This window comes from Ranitomeya variabilis, chromosome 3 (assembly GCF_051348905.1).
Source record: "Ranitomeya variabilis isolate aRanVar5 chromosome 3, aRanVar5.hap1, whole genome shotgun sequence".
NCBI lineage: Eukaryota > Metazoa > Chordata > Amphibia > Anura > Dendrobatidae > Ranitomeya > Ranitomeya variabilis.
The window spans coordinates 672567094-672581241 of NC_135234.1; positions in this window are offsets into that span (position 1 = coordinate 672567094).

Sequence of the window (14148 nt, forward strand, 5' to 3'; positions counted from 1 at the left end):
CTCTGCAAAAACTCTTACTGTCTCACTTATTCATTCTCGTCTGGACTATTGTAACTCTCTACTAATTGGCCTACCTTTTACCAGACTCTCCCCGCTCCAATCTGTCCTGAATGCTGCTGCCAGGATCATATTCCTCGCCAACCGTTACACCGATGCTTCTACCTTGTGCCAGTCATTACACTGGCTACCCATCCAATCCAGAATCCAGTACAAAACTACTACCCTCATCCACAAAGCACTCCATGGCTCAGCACCACCCTACATCTCCTCTCTGGTCTCAGTCTACCAACCTACCCGTGCCCTCCGCTCTGCTAATGACCTCAGGTTAGCATCCTCAATAATCAGAACCTCCCACTCCCGTCTCCAAGACTTTACACGTGCGGCGCCGATTCTTTGGAATGCACTACCTAGGTTAATACAATTAATCCCCAATCCCCACAGTTTTAAGCGTGCACTAAAAACGCATTTGTTCAGATTGGCCTACCGCCTCAACGCATTAACCTAATTATCCCTGTGTGGCCTATTAATAAAAAACAACAACATAATCACGTTCCTCCATCATGTTCTCATACACTTTATGCAGTTAATAGCCTCTGTGTCTGTACTGTTACATACTTAGGCAGTTAACTGGTTCATGCAGCTTTACATGAACACCCGAGCCTTACACTATGGCTGGTCCAAATAACTAAAGCAATTGTTACCATCCACCTCTCGTGTCTCCCCTTTTTCCTCATAGATTGTAAGCTTGCGAGCAGCAGGGCCCTCATTCCTCCTGGTATCTGTTTTGAACTGTGATTTCTGTTATGCTGTAATGTCTGTTGTCTGTATAAGTCCCCTCTATAAGTTGTAAAGCGCTGCGGAATATGTTGGCGCTATATAAATAAAATTATTATTATTATTATTATTATTATTGGTGAGAGAGGTAAAGAAGAACCCAAAGATCACTGTGGCTCTGCAGCCCTTCACCAGTCAGGCCTTTATGGCAGAGTGGCCTGACGGAAGCCTCTTTTCAGTGCAAGACATATGAAACCCTAAAAAACACATGAAGGACTCCCAGGCTATGAGAAATAAGATTCTCTGGTCTGATGAGACCAAGATAGACCTTTTATGTGATAATTCTAAGCGGTATGTATGGAGAAAACCAGGCACTGCTCATCACCTGCCCAATACAATCCCAACAGTGAAACATGGTGGTGGCAGCATCATGCTATGGGGGTGTTCTTCAGCTGCAGGGTCAGGATGACTGGTTGCCATTGAAGGAAACATGAATGCGGCCAAGTACAGAGATATCCTGGATGAAAATCTCTTCCAGAGTGCTCTGGACCTCATAGTTGGCCGAAGGTTCACCTTCCAACAAGACAATGACCCTAAGCACACAGCTAAAATAACAAAGGAGTGACTTCAGAACAACTCTGTGACCATTCTTGGCTGGCCCAGAGCCCTAACCTACACCCAATGGAGCATCTCTGCAGACGTGAAAATGGCTGTCCACCAACGTTCACCATCCAACTTGACGGAACTGGAGAGGATCTGCAAGGAAGAATGGCAGAGGATCCCCAAATCCAGGTGTGTACAACTTGTTACATTATTCCCAAGAAGTCTCATGGCCGTACTAGCTCAAAAGGCTGCTTCTACTCAATACTGAGCAAAGGGTCTGAATACTTATGACCATGTGACATTTCGGTTTTTCTTTTTTAATAAATTTGCAAACATTTCTACATTTCTGTTTTTTTTAGTCATGATGGGGTGCAGAGTGTACAGTAATGAGAAAAAAATGAACGTTTTTTGAATTTACCAAATGGCTGCAATGAAACAAAGAGTGAGAAATGTAAAGGGGTCTAAATACTTAATACTTTCCTTACCCACTGTAGTTAGGTTCCTTTCAAACTAACTTTCAGCATACATTTACTGTATGTGCTAGGAAAGCTTTGGGCGAATAAGATAAATATATCCAAAGTCCCCAATGTACCCTATAGAAAAGATTGTCCTGTTGTCCCCGATTAGGCTGATAAACCACAGTATACCTTTTTTCTGCTATATGCATTATGGCAGTCTGCTGCACAAATCTATACAAAGGCATCCAGTAAGGTTCCTTGTCTTTACCCTTGTGTCAGATGCTACTGTTCACGCATTTGCACTACAGAAACCTTAGTTCCTTGGTTTCCATTTATCAGTTGGGTCTGGTTAGTTATTTTAAGACTGAACACAACTGATGCAAGATCCATGGCAGGATCAGAAAATGCTGCATATTGGGCCCTATTCATTCCTATGTCACTTTTCTTTTTTAACTTGTGGATTTCGCTAACGTTTTTGTACATTATTCAACAAAATAGCGCACCTGATATATGAATTTTACACAAAGCCCAAAATTGTCATTTTTTTCTCTGCCTTCAACCAATTTTGCAACTTATTAGTGCAAAAGTCACATTTTTTGCAAAATGACACAAAAAAACGCTAATTTTAAACAGTCACAGAAAAAAAACACTTCAGAGGGGAATGGAGCAGAATTGCGCAAAATTTTGCAAATTTTAAAAAAATTCTCATTACATGAATCAGCCTAAAACATCTGCAAAAGCAACTTTGATGCAAAAATTAGAAATTGAACAATAAAAGAACATGAAAAAAGGTGTAAATCGTTTGATGAATTTGCTGAAAATCAAAAAGAGTAACTAATTGAGAGGAACTCACACCAAAAAATTAGCGGAAATGCAGCAAAAAATCAGGTACATAGTGTTTTCTGATTATACTCTAAAACCAAGTCAGTACAATAATTCATGCGGTGGATGAAAAAAGTATTGGATCAGCTCCTACATCACTTTCTCTCATGTATTTGTACTGTGTTGGAGGGGGTGGGAACAAAAAACTGGATAGCCGGATAAATGGAAACAAAGTCTTCTTATATTTAATGTCCACAGAAAAAAAAAAATATACAGTCCTGCTCATCGTTATTGGCACCCATGAAGTTTAAGTACATAATGTGGAATATCTCCTGAAAAAAATGAATCAAGTGAAACAGTTTTTTTGTATAGAGAACTCGTGTTAAATACAAAAGAGCAAATGATAAACGATAATGTAAAGCAAAAAACAATGGGAGGAAAAAATAAAAAACCTAAAGCTTGGTGTGACACTGGCACCCTTTGCATTACAGTATGGAAACACACTTTGACTCGCCTGTGGTAAATCACAAATGAGAATAACCTATGATTGTCGGTGCCCATGTGACATGAATTAGCCACTAAATGATTACTTCAGTGTTTTAAAAAGCCACATGGTAGGCTGTTTCTTTTTTGTCACAAGGGTGAAGACAAAAGAAATGTCTGTGGACATCAGAACTGCTATTATTAGCAAACACAAGACTTTCAAATGGTATAAGGCCATCTCCAAAGACCTTGGTATCCCAGTTTCAACAGTGTGCAATATTATGAAGAAGTTTGCCAAGCCAGGAACCATCAAGAACCTCCCTGGATGTGGGGTAAAGAGGAAAATTGACAAGAGATGTCTTTGAAAGTTGGAGCGAATGGTGGAAATAACACTGCGTCAAACATCCAAAGACCTAAAGACCAACCTGTAACAGTCTGAGGTCATAGTTTCCACAAGTACCACACGCCACACACTAAGCAGAGCTTTATGGGTGAAGGCCAAGGAAGAAACCACTGCTGAGGAAAAAGACATGATCTTTGCCGAAGAGTACATTGACAAGCCACAATCCTTCTGGGAAAATGTTCTGTGGACAGATGAAACAAAAATAGAGCATTTTGGCAATGCAAAGCAACAGTTTGTTTACAGACAATGCAATGAAGCTTAGAAGAAAAAAAAAACACCCAACCAACAGTTAAGCACTGTGGAAGATCCATAAAGCTGTGGGGTTGCTTGCCGCATCTGGTACTGGAGGCCTTGAGTATATCACAGGAATAATGAAATTAGAAAACTATTAAGAGATTTTAGAGCTAAATGTCCTACCCAGTGTAAGAAAAGTTGTTTTGAGTCAAAGATCATGGGTTCTCCAGCAAGACAATGACCCAAAGCACACATCCAAAAGTACCCAGGAATAACTGAAAAAGAAAAAATGGACTGTTCTAAAAGGGAACCTGTCACCCCCAAAATGGAAGATGAGCTAAGCCCACCGGCATCAGGGGCTGTAATGCTGTAGATAAGCCCCCGATGTATCCTGAAAGATAAGAAAAAGAGGTTAGATCATACTCACCTGGGCGGGCGGTCCGATCCGATGGGCGTCGCGGTCTGGGGCCTCCCATCTTCATAGGATGACGTCCTCTTCTTGTCTTCACGCTGCGGCTCTGGCGCAGGCATACTTTGTCTGCCCTGTTGAGGGCAGAGCAAAGTACTGCAGTGCGCAGGCGCCGGGAAAGGTCAGAGAGGACCGCAGAGGGCCGCCCCTGGATGAGTGTAATCTAACCTCCTTTTCTCATCTTTCAGGATACATCGGGGGCTTAACTACAGCATTACAGAATGCTGTAGATAAGCCCCTGATGCCGGTGGGCTTAGCTCATCTTCCATTTTGGGGGTGACAGGTTCCCTTTAAAGTGGCCATCAATGAGTCCTGACCTCAATCCCATTGAAAATATTTGGGGTGAGCTGAAATCTGCAATTGGGAAAAAGAACCCTGCAAACATTCAAGAGCTGGAACAAACTGCAAAGGAACAGTGGGAGAAAATACCAGCTGAGACGTGCAAGAAGCTTATAGATGGCTACAAGAAGGGTGTGCAACCAGGTAGTAATTAGTAGTTTTATTGCTTCACATGCTGTTTATTCTGTTTGTTATTTGAAATTGCAACATGTAACGTGATAAACAATGTTTTATTGTTGTATTACTGTGGACCACTAATTAATAATGGTGAGCAGCACTGTGTGTATATATAAAGAGAGAGAGAGAGAGAAAAAAAAAAACAAGAGCAGCACAAAAGTAAAGAGAGTCAGGGTGCAAAGCCCCCCAGACAGATACCAAACCTCAATTGTAGAACTACAAAAATCAGAGGTAGCACACATTTGTAGTGAAAAAATAGCTATTTAATTAGCTAAGATGGGCTAATTAAATAGCTATTTTTTCACTACAAATGGTGTGCTCCCTCTGATTTTTTGAGTTTTATGTACAGTGCAGACCAAAAGTTTGGACACACCTCATTTAAAGATTTTTCTGTATTTTCATGACTATGAAAATTGTACATTCACATTGAAGGCATCAAAACTATGAATTAACACATGTGGAATTATATACTTAACAAAAAAGTGTGAAACAACTTAAAATATGTCTTATATTCTAGGTTCTTCAAAGTAGCCACCTTTTGCTTTTATGACTGCTTTGAACACTCTTGGCATTATCTTGATGAGCTTCAAGAGGTAGTCGCTGGAAATGGTTTTCACTTTACAGGTGTGCCCTGTCAGGTTTAATAAGTGGGATTTCTTGCCTTATAAATGGGGTTGGGACCATCAGATGTGTTGTGCAGAAGTCTAGTGGATACACAGCTGATAGTCCTACTGAATAGACTGTTAGAATTTGTATTATGGCAAGAAAAAAGCAGCTAAGTAAAGAAAAACGAGTGGCCATCATTACTTTAAGAAATTAAGGTCAGTCAGTCCGAAAAATTGGAAAAATTTTGAAAGTGTCCCGAAGTGCAGTTACAAAAACCATCAAGCGCTACCAAGAAAATGGCTCACATGAGGACTGCCCCAGGAAAGGAAGACGAAGAGTCACCTCTGCTTCTGAGGATAAGTTTATCCGAGACACCAGACTCAGAAATCGCAGGTTAACAGCAGCTCAGATTAGAGACCAGGTCAATGCCACACAGAGTTCTAGCAGCAGACACATCTCTACAACCACTGTTAAGAGGAGACTTTGTGCAGCAGGCCTTCATGTTAAAATAGCTGCTAGGAAACCACTGCTAGGGACAGGCAACAAGCAGAAGAGACTTGTTTGGGCTAAAGAGCACAAGGAATGGACATTAGACCAGTGGAAATCTGTGCTTTGGTCTGATCAGTCCAAATTTGAGATCTTTGGTTCCAACCACCTTGTCTTTGTGCGACGCAGAAAAGGTGAACGGATGGACTCTACATGCCTGGTTCCCACCGTGGAGCATGGAGGAGGAGGTGTGATGGTGTGGGGGTGCTTTGCTGGTGACACTGTTGGGGATTTATTCAAAATTGAAGGCATGCTGAACCAGCATGGCTACCACAGCATCTTGCAGCGGCATGCTATTCCATCCGGTTTGCATTTAGTTGGACCATCATTTATTTTTCAACAGGACAATGACCCCAAACACACCTTCAGGCTGTGTAAGGGCTATTTGACCAAGAAGGAGAGTGATGGGGTGCTACGCCAGATGACCTGGCCTCCACAGTCACCAGACCTGAACCCAATCGAGATGGTTTGGGGTGAGCTGGACCGCAGAGTGAAGGCAAAAGGGCCAACAAGTGCTAAGCATCACTGGGAACTCCTTCAAGATAGTTGGAAGACCATTCCCGGTGACTACCTCTTGAAGCTCATCAAGAGAATGCTAATAGCGTGCAAAGCAGTCATCAAAGCAAAAGGTGGCTACTTTGAAGAACCTAGAATATAAGACATAATTTGTTTTTTCACACTTTTTTGTTAAGTATATACACTCACCGGCCACTTTATTAGGTACACCATGCTAGTAACGGGTTGGACCCCCTTTTGCCTTCCGAACTGCCTCAATTCTTCGTGGCATAGATTCAACAAGGTGCTGGAAGCATTCCTCAGAGATTTTGGTCCATATTGACATGATGGCATCACACAGTTGCCGCAGATTTGTCGGCTGCACATCCCAAAGATGCTCCATACAAGGCAGGATGGATCCATGCTTTCATGTTGTTTACGCCAAATTCTGACCCTACCATCCGAATGTCGCAGCAGAAATCGAGACTCATCAGACCAAGCAACGTTTTTCCAATCTTCTACTGTCCAATTTCGATGAGCTTGTACAAATTGTAGCCTCAGTTTCCTGTTCTTAGCTGAAAGGAGTGGTACCCGGTGTGGTCTTCTGCTGCTGTAGCCCATCTGCCTCAAAGTTCGACGCACTGTGCGTTCAGAGATGCTCATAGGCCTACCTTGGTTGTAACGGGTGGCGATTTGAGTCACTGTTGCCTTTCTATCAGCTCGAACCAGTCTGCCCATTCTCCTCTGACCTCTGGCATCAACAAGGCATTTCCGCCCACAGAACTGCCGCTCACTGGATTTTTTTTCTTTTTCGGACCATTCTCTGTAAACCCTAGAGATGGTTGTGCGTGAAAATCCCAGTAGATCAGCAGTTTCTGAAATACTCAGACCAGCCCTTCTGGCACCAACAACCATGCCACGTTCAAAGGCACTCAAATCACCTTTCTTCCCCATACTGATGCTCGGTTTGAACTGCAGGAGATTGTCTTGACCATGTCTACATGCCTAAATGCACTGAGTTGCCGCCATGTGATTGGCTGATTAGAAATTAAGTGTTAACAAGAAGTTGGACAGGTGTACCTAATAAAGTGGCCGGTGAGTGTAATTCCACATGCGTTAATTCATAGTTTTGATGCCTTCAGTGTGGTGAATGTACAATTTTCATAGTCATGAAAATACAGAAAAATGTTTAAATGAGGTGTGTCCAAACTTTTGGTCTGTACTGTATATATATATAGTTAGGTAACTAATTTTTCTGAAGAACTATATAAAGATAAATTTAGAATCCTGTTACTAAAACAGGTGTTCTCTCTTAGGCTATGTTCACATGTTGCGTTTTTTCCTAAGGCAAAAACTGCTTCCTTGGCAGTAAGAAACCTGCCTCAAAAAAGCAGGCTTTGCTTAGTTTATGTTGCGTTTTTCGTGTTTTTGCAGCGTTTTTATATTACATTTGTCTCTTTTGCTGATAAGTTTAGTGCAAAAAATGATTCTATTTCATCAGTTTTAGCCCAAAAAACGCAGGAGAAACTGAAACCTGCATTTTTTGCACTACCAATTGCTTTCAATGGGTGAAAAACGTAGAAAAAAACGCCGAAAGAATTGACATGCTGCATTCTGCAAAAAACAATGTTTTCTAAATACTGAGGACAAAAAAACAAGCTGTGTGCATGAGATTCCTGAAATCTCATACACTTTGCTAGTACTGTAAAACGCAGCTGAATGTTTGCATAAAAATAGCATTAAAAAAAAACGCTACAAAAAAGGCAACGTGTAAACATAACCTTAAGGCCAGGACTCCAGGAAGACACATCGTCCAGAAAATCTTTGTGAAGACTTAGGGTATGTGTCCACGTTCAGGAAACGCTGCGTTTTTGACGCAGCGTTGAGCCGCAGCGTCAAAAACGCAGCGTCCAGATGTTACAGCATAGTGGAGGGGATTTAATGAAATCCCATTTCCACTGTGCATTAAAAAACGCATGCTTTTTTCCTGCAAAAACGCACATGCGGTGCGTTTTTTCAGAACGCAGCATGTTGCTACAATGAGCAAAACACGCAGGAACACCGCAGGTGACCTGCCAGTGACCTCAGGTGCATGTTTGGTCAGGATTTTACCTGCATAAAATCCTGACCAAAGCCTGAAGCAAACCTGAACGTGGACACATACCCTAACAGATGATAGTTCCATTTGTGACTTGAGGAAGGGGTCATGGCCTTCTGAAAATGTTGAGGCAATAAGACAATGTTGTGGTAATGCCCGGCTTAATTCAGTAAAAGCTGAAAAGATTTCTCCACTGACCTAAATGAGTGGAAATTCTTTAAGTACCGCATTACATCACAATTGCACAGTATGGAAATGTGGACTTCTGCTGAATCAAATGTAGACATATAATGACATTCTAATCAACTGGTCCCACAAAAAACAAGCCCTCAAAGTGAAAATAAGTCATATATGGCAGTCATATATACAGTCATGGCCAAAAGTGTTGGCACCTTTAAAATTGAAGTATTTCTCCCAAAAAAATCTTAGAATTACGCATGTTTTGATATACACGTTTATTTCCTTTGTGTCTATTTGAACAACACAAAAAAAAAAAACAGAGGGAAAAAAAGGCAAAATGGACATAATTTTGCACAAAATCCCAAAAATGGGCAGCACAAAATTGTGGGTAAACAACTTTGTTTCAAGCATGCGATGCTCATGCAAACCTCCTTGTTGCAAGTAACATTTGTGAGAAATTTGAAAATCACATGCAAACACGATAAAAAGGAGAGTTTACTCAATCTTTGCATTGTGTGTCTGTGTGTGGCACACTAAGCATGCTGAATGGAAAGAGAACTATCCGAGGACTTGAGAACCAAAATGGTTGAAAAATATCAACAATCTCAAGGTTACAAGTCCATCTCCAGAGATCTTGACGTTCCTTTTTCCATGGTGCACAAGATAATCAAGAAGTTTGCAACCCATAACACTGTAGCTAATCTCCCTGGACGTGGACTGCAGAGAAAAATTGATGAATCATTGCAACACAGGATATTCCGGATGGTGGATAAGCAGTCCCAATCAAGTTCTAAAACAATTCAAGCTATCCTTCAGGCTCAGGGTGCATCAGCGTCAGCGCGAACTATCCACGACATTTGAATGAAATGACTGGAGACCCAGGACCACACTACTGACACAGAGACATAAAAAACTAGAATGCAGTTTGCCAAAATGTATGCAAGTAATCCACAATCCTTCTGGGAAAGCGTCTTGTGGACAGATGAGACCAAGATAGAGCTTTGTGGTAAAGCACATCATTCTGTTTACCGAAAATAATGGAATGAGGCCTACAGAGAAAAGAACACAGCAACTACAGTCAAATATGGTGGAGGTAACAAAGGTGTTTTGAGATTTTTCTGCTGTCTGTGGCACTGGGTGCCTTGACTATGCAATGCGTCAGGAAATCTGAAGATTATAAAAGGATTTTGGGTTGCAATGTAGGGTCCAGTGTCAGAAAGCTGGGTTTGCTTCCTAAGTCACGGGTCTTTCAGAAGGACAATGATCCCAAACATACTTCAATAAGCTCCCAGAAATGGATGGAAACTAAGTGTTGCAGAGTTCTCAAGTGGTCAGTAATGGGTCTGGATCTATATCCCATTGAACACCTGTGAAAAGATCTTACAATTGCTGTTGGGAGAAGGTACCTTCAAATAGGAGAGACCTGGAGCAGTTTGCAAAAGAAGAGCGGTCCAAAATTCCGGTTGAGAGGTGTAACAAGCTTGTTGATGGTTACAGGAAGTGATTGCAGTTATTTTATACCATAGTGTGAACAACCAAATTTTAAGTTGGGGGTGCCAGCAATTTTGCGCAGTTCATTTTTTGTGTTTTCTGTGAAATTACAGTACAGACCAAAAGTTTGGACACACCTTCTCATTTAAAGATTTTTCTGTACATTCACACTGAAGGCATCAAAACTATGAATTAACACATGTGGAATTATATACTTAACGAAAAAGTGTGAAACAACTGAAATTATGTCTTATATTCTAGGTTCTTCAAAGTAGCCACCTTTTGCTGTGATGACTGCTTTGCAGACTCTTGGCATTCTCTTGATGAGCTTCAAGAGGTAGTCTCCGGGAATGGTCTTCCAACAATCTTGAAGGAGTTCCCAGAGATGCTTAGCACTTGTTGGCCCTTTTGCCTTCTCTCTGCGGTCCAGCTCATCCCAAACCATCTCGATTGGGTTCAGGTCTGGTGACTGTGGAGGCCAGGTCATCTGGCGTAGCACCCCATCATCACCCATCACAGCAAAATCTTTAAATGAGAAGGTGTGTCCAAACTTTTGGTCTGAACTGTATGTCCAATTTGCCATTTTTCTGTTCCTTTTTGTGTTGTTCCAATAAGGAAATAGATGTGTATAACAAAACGTGTAATTGGAATAATTTTCTGGAATTATTTCAAGGGTGCCCACACTTCCGGCCAGGATCATATATATACTTTTTCTAATCTGCATTTAGTTTCTGATACATTTTATTTAATCTTTATTTTTTTAACTTCTTTATGGCAGCAGCATTGAGCGGAGCCTCTGTTAATAGCAACTAGAGGTCTAGTTTACAAGAGTTACTGATATATCAGCTGGTGGGAACTCCGCTTTGTATGTATAAAAGATGGCTGGACCATACAACACACTAAAAAAAAAAAAGAGTCCTGTAAATTTATAGTTGGACTTTTTCACATTCTCCCTGGATTGTAAAATGCTGCACATAATACGCTGCTCTGCTGCATATATGTTGTACGTAGCACTGCTGCATACAGGCGGGATAGCACACACAGCTCTGCTGCATATATATGCTGTACATGGCTCTGCTGCATACAGGCAGGATAACACACAGCTCTGCTGCATATATATGCTGTACATGGCTCTGCTGCATACAGGCGGGATAGCACACACAGCTCTGCTGCATATATATGCTGTACATGGCTCTGCTGCATACAGGCGGGATAACACACACAGCTCTGCTGCATATATATGCTGTACATGGCTCTGCTGCATACAGGCGGGATAGCACACACAGCTCTGCTGCATATATATGCTGTACATGGCTCTGCTGCATACAGGCAGGATAACACACAGCTCTGCTGCATATATATGCTGTACATGGCTCTGCTGCATACAGGCGGGATAGCACACACAGCTCTGCTGCATATATATGCTGTACATGGCTCTGCTGCATACAGGCGGGATAACACACACAGCTCTGCTGCATATATATGCTGTACATGGCTCTGCTGCATACAGGCGGGATAGCACACACAGCTCTGCTGCATATATATGCTGTACATGGCTCTGCTGCATACAGGCGGGATAACACACACAGCTCTGCTGCATACAGGCAGGATAACACACACAGCTCTGCTGCATACAGGCGGGATAACACACACAGCTCTGCTGCATACAGGCAGGATAACACACACAGCTCTGCTGCATATATATGTTGTACGTAGCACTGCTGCGCACAGGCAGGATAACACACACAGCTCTGCTGCATATATATGCTGTACATGGCTCTGCTGCATACAGGTCGGATAGCACACACAGCTCTGCTGCATACAGGCGGGATAGCACACACAGCTCTGCTGCATACACACGGGATAGCACACACAGCTCTACTGCATACAGGCGGGATAGCACACACAGCTCTACTGCATACAGGCGGGATAGCACAAACAGCTCTGCTGCATACAGGCGGGATAGCACACACAGCTCTGCTGCATACAGGCGGGAGAGCACAAACAGCTCTGCTGCATACAGGTGGGATAGCACAAACAGCTCTGCTGCATACAGGCGGGATAGCACACACAGCTCTACTGCATACAGGCGGGATAGCACACACAGCTCTGCTGCATACAGGTCGGATAGCACACACAGCTCTGCTGCATACAGGTGGGATAGCACACACAGCTCTACTGCATACAGGCGGGATAGCACACACAGCTCTGCTGCATACAGGCGGGATAGCACACACAGCTCTACTGCATACAGGCGGGATAGCACACACAGCTCTACTGCATACAGGCGGGATAGCACACACAGCTCTGCTGCATACAGGTCGGATAGCACACACAGCTCTGCTGCATACAGGCGGGATAGCACACACAGCTCTGCTGCATATATATGCTGTACATGGCTCTGCTGCATACAGGTGGGATAGCACACAGCTCTGCTGCATATATATGCTGTACATGGCTCTACTGCATACAGGCGGGATAACACACAGCTCTGCTGCATACAGGCGGGATAGCACACACAGCTCTGCTGCATACAGGCGGGATAGCACACACAGCTCTGCTGCATATATATGCTGTACATAGCTCTACTGCATACAGGCGGGATAGCACACACAGCTCTGCTGCATACAGGCGGGATAGCACACACAGCTCTACTGCATACAGGCGGGATAGCACACACAGCTCTGCTGCATACAGGCGGGATAGCACACACAGCTCTGCTGCATATATATGCTGTACATGGCTCTGCTGCATACAGGTGGGATAGCACACAGCTCTGCTGCATATATATGCTGTACATGGCTCTACTGCATACAGGCGGGATAACACACAGCTCTGCTGCATACAGGCGGGATAGCACACACAGCTCTGCTGCATACAGGCGGGATAGCACACACAGCTCTGCTGCATATATATGCTGTACATGGCTCTGCTGCATACAGGTGGGATAGCACACAGCTCTGCTGCATATATATGCTGTACATGGCTCTACTGCATACAGGCGGGATAGCACACACAGCTCTGCTGCATACAGGCGGGATAGCACACACAGCTCTGCTGCATACAGGCGGGATAGCACACACAGCTCTGCTGCATACAGGCGGGATAGCACAAACAGCTCTGCTGCATACAGGCGGGATAGCACACACAGCTCTGCTGCATACAGGCGGGATAGCACAAACAGCTCTGCTGCATACAGGTGGGATAGCACAAACAGCTCTGCTGCATACAGGTCGGATAGCACACACAGCTCTGCTGCATACAGGCGGGATAGCACACACAGCTCTGCTGCATATATATGCTGTACATGGCTCTGCTGCATACAGGTGGGATAGCACACAGCTCTGCTGCATATATATGCTGTACATGGCTCTACTGCATACAGGCGGGATAACACACAGCTCTGCTGCATACAGGCGGGATAGCACACACAGCTCTGCTGCATACAGGCGGGATAGCACACACAGCTCTGCTGCATATATATGCTGTACATGGCTCTGCTGCATACAGGTGGGATAGCACACAGCTCTGCTGCATATATATGCTGTACATGGCTCTACTGCATACAGGCGGGATAGCACACACAGCTCTGCTGCATACAGGCGGGATAGCACACACAGCTCTGCTGCATACAGGCGGGATAGCACAAACAGCTCTGCTGCATACAGGCGGGATAGCACACATAGCTCTGCTGCATACAGGCGGGATAGCACAAACAGCTCTGCTGCATACAGGTGGGATAGCACAAACAGCTCTGCTGCATACAGGCGGGATAGCACACACAGCTCTACTGCATACAGGCGGGATAGCACACACAGCTCTGCTGCATACAGGTCGGATAGCACACACAGCTCTGCTGCATACAGGTGGGATAGCACACACAGCTCTACTGCATACAGGCGGGATAGCACACACAGCTCTGCTGCATACAGGCGGGATAGCACACACAGCTCTACTGCATACAGGCGGG